General features: G+C 42.1%; 1 protein-coding gene across 6 annotated transcripts in view; it reads left to right on the top strand.

The window, feature by feature from the left end:
- Positions 1-2,860: 2,860 nt before the first annotated feature.
- PLEKHA1 (pleckstrin homology domain containing A1) overlaps positions 2,861-13,344 on the top strand; it is a 52,603-nt gene continuing 42,119 nt past the window's right edge. For 5 of the 6 annotated variants that reach the window (XM_057734797.1, XM_057734794.1, XM_057734791.1 and 2 more), the window contains exon 1: positions 2,861-3,136. The gene's annotated coding sequence lies outside the window, so the exon portion shown is untranslated. Of the gene's footprint in view, positions 3,137-3,342; positions 3,699-13,344 lie in introns of those variants that run through there. The other variant, XM_057734795.1, reaches the window with a different exon arrangement.

Below are 13,344 nucleotides of genomic sequence, written 5' to 3'. Positions count from 1 at the left end.
CAGACTCCTCCTCTCCTTTTTCTTCAGATGACAAGTATCCATGGAATATTCCAGCATTCCTCAGCGCTGTCTGTGGGTCCTGAATGTTCTTGGTTTGCTCCCAGACTGTAATTTCAACGAGGGAATATTCCACATACTTTTTTTTTTTCTAATAACACTGAAAGCACTGTTATGTAATAAACCTCTCCACCCAAAAAAAGACCGGAGGAAAAGCAGAGAGTGTTTTTTTGTTTTGTTTTGGTTTTTTTTCCTGGTTTTTTTTTTTTTTTGTCATTGTGTTTACTGGCTGAGCCAGAGCCTTACATGCAGAGGGATGCTAACAGGTTCTGGTTATACTGCAACCTCAAAGCGGCCCTGGGCTTAACTTCCTGTGTGTCTTTGGGCAACTTGAGTCACTTCTCTGGCTTTTCTCATTGTCTGTAAATGTGACTGTCAATGTCAAACAACCTTTGGAGCTTGTTAGGCGAAAAGAGCAAAGGAATGATTTAAAACCACTCAGTTGGGACTTCCCTGGTGGCGCAGTGGTTAAGAATTCGCCTGCCAATGCAAGGGACATGGCTTTGAGCCCTGGTCCAGGAGGATCCCACATGCCTCGGAGAACTAAGGCCCGTGAGCCACAACTATTGAGCCCATGTGCCACAACTACCAAAGCCCACACGCCTAGAGCCCGTGCTCTGCAACAAGAGAAGCCTGTGCACCCCAACAAAGAGTAGCACCTGCTCACAACTAGAGAAAACCCGTGTGCAACAACAACCCAATGCAGCCAGTAAATAAATAAATTAATTAATTAAAAAAATGAAATAAAACTACTCAATCAATAATGTCAAATGATAATAACAGTCAGGAGAAAGATGCCCTCTGGGTCCCATCTGGAGGGAGTGAGATCTCTCCACTTCAGTGGTCTGATCTCTGAGCTAGGGTTTTCAGATCAAATACAAAACATTAAGTTTGAATTTGAAGTTCAGATAAACAGGAATCTTTTTCTTTTTTTTTTAAGTTTAAATGTGTCCCAAATAGCCATCTAGAATCTTCCAGGATTCTGGAGCTGGAGACCCTTCTAGCCCCTCTAGCCAGGGATGACAAGCTCGAATGTCCAGAGAGATCATGCAGGTGACATCTGGGTTTTTATGCAAAATCTCCCTATTTTTAAATGTTAGTCACACATTCAGTTAAAAATAAAACCCACTCTGTGGACAAAAGGAAACAGCTCTGGCCAGTTTATAAACTATGATGAGGCCAAATCCTTTCAAGCATTGTAAAGATGAGGAAATGAGGCCTTGGGAAGACAGGTGTTGGCAAGGCTACACAGCTAAGGTTTGTCAAAAGATAACAGAGCAATCATCTTAGAAATGCTGAAGACAAGCAGTCTGAAAGCCAGGGCGGGAGCATTCCATGCAGTCTGGAGAGCGTTTTCTCCTCTATCAGCTTATCAGACTCTGAGAACTTTCTGTAAGGTGAGCTGCAGAGGTCACTGAGCATCAGAAAGGCAAAGTGTCACCCTCTGCCTAAGGTTACAAAGGTAAGTGTCCACAGGTAGGTCTAGGGCTCTTTTTCACTCCACCTCTGATTTCGATGAGATAATATCTAAGCTGCCTTCAGGATCCTAATGGAGGCAAACTCAAAATCCAGTTCTCTGTCTCATAAACAGAAGCGAGTCAGGAGGCCAGCCTGAGTTGCTGAGACTTTCGACCCAGTTCACAAACAAAGAAGGGGTTAAGTAGTCAAGGTTCCAGCCATGTCACCAGGCTTGCTGGCATTTACCTTGTGTTTTCTTAGCAGCTGTACATGTACAGCCTGTCCTACTGCTGGGCATTGATGTGTCTCCTGTACATCTTCGCATAGGAAGGATGTTCTGAAAGGTGTTGCTAAAGATTTTGATGGGGGAAGGATGTGATCTAAGGCCGTGTGGAGGAAGGAAAGGAAGAAGCACACAGACGGAACAAATATTTATTGAGAGCCTAGTGTGTGCCATGCACTGTGAAAGCCGTGGCATATAATCCTCTCCCAGCTCTTTGTGTGCCTGAATGACCCTTTTTTTTTTTTTTCAGGTTTCAGCTCAAAAATCATTTCCTCAGGGAGCCTTCCCTGACCACCCTCTCTAAAGAGCCCCTCCTCCCCCACTATGTCTTTAACTTGCTTAGTTTCTCCACTGCATTAAAATCTGTATTTATCTTGCTTGTCTAAGGACTAGCTACCCCTACAAACTACAGTCTCCATGAGGGCAGGACGGCGTCTGTCTTGTTCTCAAGTGTGTGCCTAGTGCCTCTTTGGGGATTTGGCATGGTAGGTGCTCAACAAACATGTGACATATTTACGAATAAATATTTATGATAATACACATTTATGTTCCAGCCTTTAGACTAATTGAATATCGACTAATCGAACTTCAGCTAATCATTCTTTAAGTTTCTCTAAGCCTCAAGTCCTGTTAGGTAGGAGATGGACCTACAGTTCTAGGGAGGGAGAAATTGTTAGAATTGGCGCGAAGAGCTGTAAAACGTTTTTCCCCAGGTCACACAGCAGACTGTGAATTTATACTTCCTGGACTGATTTTGGGATAGCTTGCAAACAAATTATCTGCAAAAGAATGAAGCCTATTTTTAAAGATCCCTGTGCCTAGAAGTTCTAGGTGGTGACACAGGAGAAACCTGAGTTCCACCCGCGAGCCCAGCCCCGGGGTCTCGAAAACTACGAATCCCAGCATGCACCGCAGCGCAAGGGCCCAGAGCTCCGCGCGCGGCCCTCCCCGATGTGCCCGAGGTCACCGCCCCTGAACCAGGAAGACGCCCCGAACTGGGCCGGCCACGCCTCCAAAACCAGCGCGGGGCCTGCCGGGACTTGTAGTCTCCCCGGGTTGGGAGTGCCCGCTCCGGAATCTCGGCCGCCGTCTGGGGGCTGAGGCGGCGCGTGCACGCGTGCGCAGTGCGCGGGCGGGCCGTCGTGGGCGCCGCTCCCGGCAGCTCGGTGCCTGTGGGACCCGGGGCCGCGGCGGCGCGGGTGCTCCGGGGCGAGGGCCGCCTGGAAGTTCGGCGTGAGGAGCGCGGCCGCGCCGGTGCGGGGGGAGAGCGAGGCCGGGCTCCGGGAGCGCGGCGCCGGCTGAAGCGAGCTGGGAGGCTCGAGGGGCCGGCGGGCGCTGGTAAGTGCGGGGCGGGGGGCGGCGGGCGGCGCGCGGCGCGGGGTCCCGGGCTGCGCCCCCGAGGCCCCTCTCCTGGCGGGTCGCGCCGCGCGGCCGCACCTGGGCGGGGCCGCGGGGCCGGCTCACCTGCGCGCGCGAGCTCGGGGCGGCGGGAGCGGGCGGCGGCGGCGTCTTCCCGCGGCTCCTTCCCTCATTGTGTTCCTGACCTCGGCCCTCGCGGCGTCCGGCCGAGGAGGGTGGGGATCCCGGCGACGGTCGCCGTCGCCGACGGGCGCTGCTGAAAAGTACCGTCCCGGACGCCGGGCCGGCCAGCTGTCCGGGGATTCCCGGCGGGCGACGCCTGTCGAGTGGCTCGACTTCAGGGCTCTGCCCTCGGGGGCTCAGCTGCCTTTGGGCATCGTTTTCTATTATTTTAATGCGCTTTCACTTGAGGACTTGCCGAGTCAGGAGGCGACTCCGCCCTGTGCCCTAGCATCCTGCAGCGTTAGTGCTTTACCCTCGTACCTTAGTGGTTGCAGTGACCAGTGCGAAAGTTGGAAGTGACTTGTCCAGGGTCACTCAGGTAGGACCAGAACCCAGGTCTTTAAGCTTAGAGGCCAGCTGCCAGTCGCACCGCTTTGGGACCGTTTTGAGTGGTTTGTGGTTTATTTCAGATGCTTTCTATTGACCCTCCTGGATAGCCCATCGCTAGGGAAAGTGTTGTCATAATGAAAGTAGTGTTTACTACCTTTGGTAGAATTCTAGTTATTCTGTGCCCCAGAGCAGAGCATCTGCCCCCGGCTCGGCACCTAAATAATGAAACTCGGTGGCTCTGTTGGGGGCAGGTCCAAGAGGAGGTTATAGAAGACACAGGCAATTTGTGCCATTCCCCCCCCCCCCCCCCCCCAGTTTCACCTTCCAATCCTATAATGCTTCTTTTCTTATTTTACGATTGATCTATGTCAGTTTTGATAAGATTTTCTTTGCTTTGACGAAGTCACTGCCGTTTGTGAATTAGTTTTTTAACTAGAAAAATCTTATTTCCTGTGTGCTTAATGACCGGAACCAAAAGCGCACTATGCGGTTTTTACTGTTGTCTTTTATCCTAGAACTACTGATCAGTCTACTTTACTTCCCCCATGCACTCAGGTTACATACTTTCTATGTTCGTTTAATGCCATTGAATCGCTTTACAGCAAAATTTGGGTAAGCCTTATATGATTCAGAGAAAAACTTGAAAAGATCATTTTGTAAAACTGCTTTTCTTCACAAAAGAACTTGAAGAATTATTTAAAAATAGATTCATTCTGCCTAAAAAGTCTTTTACTTTTCATACTGAAATTTTCATAGTAACACATTTGTGGCAAAAAAATATTTCCCCAAGTAGAGTTTGTTTAAATATTCCTTCACTTGCCATATCTTCCCAGGGGAAATTACATTCTAGAATATTTATATATTTAAACAAGAATACTTAAGCTTAACAGGATTTGAGTTAATAGTGAATTTATTTTATAGTGCTATGAACCCTACACTGTAGGGCCTACAGTGTATCCACTGACAGGATTCTCTTGGAAGAGTATACCTAATCAGGGGATAACTTTTGTGACATTAAGGAGATGTGATTTATATGTATTGAAACTGCTTTGCACCTCAGTTTTATCTTGTTAATTAGTATTTGTAATGTTGCTTTGGTGAAAGTAGCATGTTTGTATCCCCCCCCCCCCTTAGGCCGCAAAGTAGGAAAGAGATGGTGTGTAAATATGAGTTTGTCATAGACTATGAGAGACAGTAAAACAGGATAAGTATACAATTGTTAGGAAACTTCCATGAGTTCATAAGCCGGAAGGACTGTTTTAGAAATGTTTAAGGACATTAAGAATAGCATAGAGTTATTGTCTTTAAAAAGTCATTGTGGGCAATACTCACATGTTGGTTGTTAATATATAGAATGTGGTATTGAAGACTCCAAGGAAAATACTTGGGAAAGATTGAAACATCTTTTTATAGGGCTTTTCCTTAAAAATTATTTAGTGCAGCTTAAAATAAAGACTTTTAGTTAAGTCTGAAAGTTCTTACAGTCCTACTGCAAAACCCACAGTTACTTCTCCTGATGATAATTTTTAACCCAGAATGAAATCCACGAAGTAGTTTATTGTCATAATTGAAGTCAGGCTTTGACATTGAAGTACTGCTTGATATTAAATAATTATTCTTCTTGTTTAAATAACTGTCATTTAAGAATGAGGAAGGTAAATAATTTTCTGAATAGAACGTGGTAATTATTCAGATGTGACTAGTTACTAACACTCTGCCTTTATTAGACAGAACGTTTCAAGTTCTATCGCAGTAACTGCCTCAGCTGTGAGCTGAGGTAATTAATATATTAATATTACTTTTTCATATGCTTGAGAATTTTACTTTTGAAAACATTGAAATTTGACTTTAAATTTCAAGACGATTTTCATCTCATTTAGATCTGCAATGATATAATAAAATGGCTTTAATAGGAGATAAATATTAAAATTTAGTTTTAATTCTTTGACCATTTGTAAATACATAGCATTTGGAAATTTGTTGGCTGGTATCAGAAAAGAGTTCTTAGGATAGAAACTTTCTGTAGCTATAGATGCTTGTCTGTAATGCTTAATTATTTTTAGAAACATACAAGTATGGGATTTTTAAAATTTAAAAATAAAAATTGTTGGTATTTGTTACAGCAATAGGATTTTGTTATGCTTAATGGGTGACATTAAACCATTTGAACTCTGAGTAATACCTTTTCCTAGTAACTGCTGTATGATAAGGAACATGTGAGTTTGTAATTCCTAGAAGATATTTAAGCAGACACGTGTTTGCTGTTTATTTTGGTAAGCCTTTTATTAGTTGAATTGCTTTGATTCAGGAAGATGGTATTTTGCGGATTTTATATCATAAACATCCTTTGAGCTGGAATTTCTGTTGAATGTAAAAGAAAATCAGGATATTTTTTAACACTTAAGTCTTTAGAGTCTTAAAAATATTGAAGTCTTATGTATCTTTTCCTACATGAAACCCTTATTGGACTTATCAATCTTATAGTTTTATTCTACAGAAGTTGTGGTTTTACTCCTTTGGGCAGCCTAGCCTTTAACATTTTAACCATTGAAGTCTGGATTCTGGATTCACTTTAACCTCTTCTTGAAGAAAGGGCAAGCACAAACACTTAGAAGTGGAAGCAATCTCAGAGGACTTCGAATGTAGCATCTTACTGGGTACAGTAAATCCCCCATGGCAATTTCCAGGCCAGGTGTTCCTGTCATTACTAAGGGCAGGAATGCTGTTGCGCATGTCATCAGGCTATTGAGCAGTCTGAGTTTGGTGAGAACAAACTTAAGACAGTTATATTTTTCAACATTGACTGCTTTCAGCTATGCTTTGTCCCATCTTCTCTCTCCCTGCTACCTCATGACTTCATGGGCAAATGGTAGCTTTTTTATCATTTACAGCTATTAAAAACTACAATCTAATCTATTTCAGTTGAAACCTTCAATCTCCTATTGAAGCTTCTCTCCTCCTTTACCCCAATCTCTGGCCACTTATTCCCTGAAGCACTTGGAGTGGGGAGGGATTGTGGTATGCTCCCTGGATTCATCTTTCTTTTCTCTTTGTGCATCTATTTGGACAGGGACTAGTCAGAAGAAAAATAGAAAAAGGCAACTATTTTTACCTGGTGTTATTTTTTCTTTTAATAAATTTATTATTTTTTTGGCTGAGTTGGGTCTTCGTTGCTGTGCATGGGCTTTCTCTAGTTGCAGCGAGCGGGGGCTACTCTTTGTTGCGGTGCACAGGCTTCTCAGTTCAGTGGCTTCTCTTGTTGTGGAGCATGGGCTTTAGGCGCTTGGGCTTCAGTAGTTGTGGCATGTGGGCTCAGTAGTTGTGGCTTGCGGGTTCTAAAGCGCAGGATCAGTAGTTGTGGCTCACGGGCTTAGTTGCTCCGAGTCGTATTGGGCTCTTCCTGGACCAGAAATTGACCCCATGTGCCCTGCATTGGCAGGCAGATTCTTAACCGCTGCACCACCAGGGTAGTCCCTGCCTGGTGCTATTAAAGCCCTCTCTTGATTAACAACGGCAAGCCGTTTATGTCTACTGATAGGCTTCCAAACTGGAATTTTTGGTGAGATCTTGCAGGAGATTCCCCACTGTGCAGTCCCTGGCTATGAAATTTGCTCTGGATAAACCTTTACCAGCCTACACTGCCTCCTCCTTGTTCCTGTCCTTTCAGTCTACCTGCTGGTTCCTATGAGTGTTTGGGGGATGAGGTGGGTTTCTCTCTGCAGCCAGATTTTTTGATAACAGCAAGACAGCTCAAGTTCAGCTACCTTCTGTAATTTTCACTTAACCCACTAGAAACTTGCATCCTTTTGATGTCAAATGGTGGCATGCAGGCTGCTTGACTCTGCTCTCTTTCTGTGCCCTGCCATTTCTCATCAGTTCTCTTTGTCCCCCTGCTCAAATAGCACAGGGTCAGTCACTCAGTCCACTTCATAAGCAGACACTGAAGTGGAGAATGAGGTGACGATCTCTCCTTCTGGTAGGCACTTCTGATCTTGGTGAATGAGTCTCTCGGGGCCCCCTACCACTGTTTTTGGGTGAATATCCCCTTCCTTTCCGAGTTCTCTCTGAACACTTGGAATACGTTTCATTTCTTCCCCCTCTTCTGTCAAATGCTTGTGTAGAGTGGAATGACGGTAGACTGTTGGTTAGGGTGCCACAGCCCCGAGGTGTGTGTGGGGGCGATGTTGGTGCCACACTCCACAGATGTTCGATCCTTGGTTACTGTATAGCTTCAGCCTTGTGTTTGTTAACGATTTTGGGACAAAACTAGTCCCACTCAACATCTACTCGATAAACACTAGTGAAGTCCTGTGGGCCTAATGAAGTCTCACTGTGCAGAATTTAGTTTTTCTTTTCTTTCTCTCTTGCTGATTTTTGTTCTGTTTTGTTTTTATTTTTTGGCTGACTTCATGGTTCCTGACTGATGAAGTGTTAACTGTGTGTGTTAATTTATGAATGTTTTTCTGACCTAACTACCCCTTAGAGTGCAAGTAAAGCTGAAGGATAAATTTTGTGGAGGTTTTAATAATACAGTTTTATCTGTTCTTACCTCATACTAGCCTTACTGAAAGTATAAATCCAGACAAATACAGTATCGAACCTTTTTCCTTCCATCATCTAAGCAAACCAGTCAGTTAAATCTGCTAAACGATTTCTCATTAGATGAGGAAAAAGCAACTTTCTGTCTGAAAACTTAAATGTTAATTGATGCCATAATTATGGGTTCCTTAATACTTCATTCAGCAAATTGCTATTGAGTTCCTTCCATGTTCCAGCCACTGTTTTAGGCGTTGGAGAAACAATAGTAAATTGAAAAAAAATCCCTGCTCTCATGGAGCCTACATTCCAATGTGGGGAAACCGACAAGAAATAGGTAAGTAAATAACTGATATTGTTTGTTAGCAATAAATACTCAGGAGAAGGATGAAGCAGGGAAGGGAGATGGGAAGTGGCATCGCATCTTGGATACGTTTGCAGTTTTAGATAGGGTGTCACGAAGGCTTCACTGAGAAAGTGACATTTGAGTTAAAAGGCCCTGAGTGGGGAGCTTGTCTGTCGTAGTAGGCCTCCAGTAGCCAGATGAGTAATCAAGGGGGGATTGGGACGGGTTGGGGGAGGTAGGTGAAGCCTGTATATCTTTGTAAGGGCTTTGGTTTTTACTTTGAATGAGATGGGATCACATTAAAACAATGATTTTTCACCTTGGCCGAACATGGGAATTATTGGGGGAGCTTTAAAAATGTACTCATGCCTAGGTCCCATCTCCATAGTCTCTGATTTAAGGGTCTGAATGCTCTAGTCTAGGCATCAGGATTTTCAAAACCTCCCAGTTAATTGTAATGAGCAGCCAAAGTTGAAGAGTTTTGAGCAGAGTGACATTATATAGTGTTGAAGAGCATGGGCGTTCGAGTCAGATTCCCTTGGTTTGAATCCTGGCTCTGCCACTTCCTAATCATGTGACCTTGGGCAAGTTATTTTTAAAATCTTCTGTGCTTTGATTTTCTCATCTGTAAAATTGTAGTTATAAGGATTAAATTAATTTAAAATATTTGCTTGGCAGATATTGAATAAGCACTTGAATATATGTTTTAATAAGGTCACTCTGACAGCTGTATTGAGAAAGGATTGAAGGGGGCAGGGAAGCCCTTGCAATAATCCAGCTGAGAGGTGATGGTGGCTTGGATTGGAGTGTCAGTGATGCAGATGGTGGGATTCTGGATGTATTTAGAAGATGGAGCCAATAGTATTTGCTTATGGATTGGACATGAATTGAGAGAAAGAAGGCTTGATCAAGTGTGACTTCAGATTTTTCCTGAACAGCCGGAAGAAGGGAATGACTGTTTACTGGGATGGGAAGGACAGACGGGAACAGACTGGTAAGGGATTGGTTTGTTAAATGTGAGATGCCTGTTAGATAAATAAGTAGATCTGAGGGTAGGCAGTTTGTACGTGAGCCTGGAGTCCAGCAGAGAGTCCAGGGCTGGAGATAGCAGTTTGGAAGCCATCAGTATTTAGACCTATGTGAAGGAGTCACCAAGAGACTGAGTATATATAGAGAAGAGGTCCTTGGACCATCCTTGGGACACTACAACATTCAGAGGTCTGGGAGAGGAAATGTTTTTTAAGGTTTCTGATGTGCTCTGGAGTGAAAGGCAAAAGACCATTGTAATTTTTTTTTTTTTTTTTTGTTAAAAGCTTTACTGAGGAATAATTCCCATTTAAAGTGTGCAGTTCAATGGTTTTTAATATATTTGCAGAATTGTGGGACTTATCACAGTTTTAGAGTATTTTTATCATCTTAGAAATCCTGTACCTTCCCATCTCTAGGCAACTCTTCATTCCCTCCCATCCCCCATACTCCTAGGCAACTACTAATCTACTTTCTGTCTTTATAGATTTGCTCATTCTGGATATTTCATATCAGTAGAATCGTATGTGTCGTCTGTTTAGAGAGAAGTGATATCCATTAGTACCTGGCTTCTAGATTTATTAGATGCTCAATCATTTGGTAAAAGTGGGGGCTATAAGATTTCTCCATTGTGAAGATACGTACACTGGGCTTCCTAGGTGGTGCAGTGGTTGAGAATCCACCTGCGGGGGACACGGGTTCGATCCCTACTCCAGGAAGATCCCACATGCTGCAGAGCAACGAAGCCCGTGCACCACAACTACTGAGCCTGCGCTTTAGAGCCCGTGAGCCACAACTGTTGAGCCCATGTGCTACAACTGCTGAAGCCCACGCACCTAGAGCCCGTGCTCCACAACAAGAGAAGCCACAGCAATGAGGAGCCTGCACACCACAACGAAGAGTAGCCCCTGTGGGGCTATCACCACAACTCAAAAGAAAGCCCATACACAGCAAAAAAGACCCAACACAGCCAATAAAATAAATAAATAAATTTATTTAAAAAAAAAGACTACCTCTAAAAAAATAAAAAAAGAGTAGCCCCCGCTTACAGCAACTAGAGAAAGCCCGAGTGCAGCAACGAAGACCCAGTGCAGCCAATAAATAAATAAAATAAGTAAATAAATAAATTAAAAAAAAAGATACGTACACTATCTTTGTATGTAATTTTTGTAGTTGGGAAGAACATTGAGGTGAAATTTTGAGGCCGTATGAATATTCTGTTCCCTAACAACCTGTTTTCTAGTGGTAGTAGTGTTCACTGAAGACTTGTTTAAATCAGTGATTATATTGGAATTACAGAGTGATGATTTTCTGTTACTACCATATTTTCAAAGATCATGAGTTCATACTAACTCTAATTCAGATGCATTGTATAGAATTTTTCCTTTTGTATTTGTTCATTTTTTCTCTTACTGCGAAAATCCAGGTTCCTAGTAACAAATAAAAATTGTTTTATTTTATTTTAAATATAATCATAGCATCAGTATGTTTACATTATCCTATGATGCACATGAAGTACTATCATTTACATAAAATAGCTTCAGAATTACAATAGCAAGTAGGATTGCTGGTCATAGGGTAAATGCACATGGTAAATAGTGCCAGATTACCTCAGTAGGGTTGTACCATTCTGCATTCCCACCAGCAATGTAAGAGTTCATATTTTCTTACAGCCTTACTAGTACAGTATATTGTCAAACTTTTGAATTTTTGCCAGTCTCATAGATGAGAAATAGTAGTATAGATTCTTTTTGAACTTTTCTTATGAGAAAAGTTCTTGTTAACTTTTTGTAATGAAGAATTGTGACCATCCACAGAAGTAGACAGAATGGTATAAGTACAGTACCCACCATTTAGTCCCAACAACTGTCAACCCAGGCCATCCCTCCTTCATCCATCCCTCCTTCCAAAGTATTCGATAACATTTTGTTTCTGTATGAATAAATGTCTCTAAATGATAAGGATTCATTTTCTTTTTCTTTTCTATAAATTATTTATTTTATTGGCTGTGTTGTGTCTTTTTTGCTGTGCGCGGGCTTTCTTTAGTTGGGGTGAGTGGGGGCTACTCTTCGTTGTGGTGCGTGGGCTCCTCATTGCCGTGGCTTCTCTTGTTGTGGAGCACAGGCTCTAGGTGCGTGGGCTTCAGTAGTTACAGCACATGGGCTCAACAGTTGCGGCTCACGGGCTCTAAAGCGCAGGCTCAGTAGTTGTGGTGAACGGGCTTCATTGCTCTGCAGCATGTGGGATCTTCCTGGAGCAGGGATGGAACACGTGTCCCCTGCACTGGCAGGTGGATTCTTAACTACTGCGCGACCTAGGAAGCTCCAGGATTCATTTTCTTAGTAACATAACCACAATACCATCATCACACTGAAAAAATATATATTTCCTTAATAGCATGAGGCAGTAGTCAAATTTCTAATTTCCTTAGATAAATCAGTTTTGTTCTTGTAACAGATTTAAATAAGGTCCACATGTTGTGATTATGTCTTTTCAGGTCTTGTAATTTATAGGTTCTTCCTCCATTTCCTTTCCCCCTACTCCCTTGAAATTTAGAAACCATTTTGTTTGTCCTGGGAAACTTCTTACAGTTTGAATTTTGCTATTTAAATCTCTGTGATATAGTTTAACATGTTTCTTCTCTGTCTTTTCTATTTCCTATAAATTGGTAGTTAGATCTAGATTCAGGTATTTTTACACTTTTTTTTCATAAATGTTTTATAGATTGTATAAGTTCCAGAAGGAGGCACATGAAGTCCAGTTGCCTTTTTTTGTGATGTCAGTAGCAATGCCTACTGTATCTCTGCATGTCATTTTGGGATTTTCTTATTATTAGTGAAGTTGAGCATCTCTTTATATGTTTAAGGGTCATTTTTATGTCTTTTTTCTTAGAATATCTGTTCATGTCTTTTGCCCACTTTTCTATTGTAGTTTTGATATATTTCCCTTGACATTTCTTGCAGACTTCTTTAAATGTTAGGGAGATTAGCCCTTTGCAATATAAGCTGCAAATATTTTCTATTTGTTTTGACTTGCTGATCGGGAATTGCCATGCAAAATATTTTTTATAAAGTTATTTTGTAGTCAGATTTATCAATGAATTTTTTATTCCTGGATATTTTAAACTTTTTGGGGTTTAAATTACATACAGTAAAGTAGCCATTTAAAGTTTACAGTTTGATAAGTTTATTGCATATTGTTGTATACAATAGGAGTTCCTTTATATTGCAGAGTGCTGTTCCATAGTATAAGCATACTACATTTCATCTGTTCACCTTTTGATGGACATTTTTGTTGGTTCTAGTTTGGAGCTATTGTGAATAAAGCTGTTCTGAATATTCGTGAATTAGTCTTTGCATGAATACATGTTTTCATTTCTCTTGAGTAAATACTTAGAAATAGAATGGCTGGGTCATAGGGTAGATATATGTTTGGTTTTATTGCCAGAACTTTTCCCATTGTGATTGTACCATTTTGCCTTCCCATCAGCAATACATAAATTCTGGATGCACCTCACCTTTGATAAAATTTGGTGTTGTCAATCTGTTTTAATTTTAGCCGCTCTGGTGAGTGTGTATGGCATCATTTAAAAAAAAATTAGGCATTATTGAGGTATAATTTTACATACAGTAAATTTTACCCCTTCTAAAGTACAGATCTGTAAGTTTCGATGGATGCATGTAATTATGTAAGCTCTACCACAGTGAAGATATGCAGTAGCTATGTT

This window comes from Hippopotamus amphibius, chromosome 5 (genome assembly GCF_030028045.1).
Source record: "Hippopotamus amphibius kiboko isolate mHipAmp2 chromosome 5, mHipAmp2.hap2, whole genome shotgun sequence".
Taxonomy (NCBI): domain Eukaryota; kingdom Metazoa; phylum Chordata; class Mammalia; order Artiodactyla; family Hippopotamidae; genus Hippopotamus; species Hippopotamus amphibius.
This window is presented reverse-complemented; position numbering and strand designations above follow the sequence as displayed.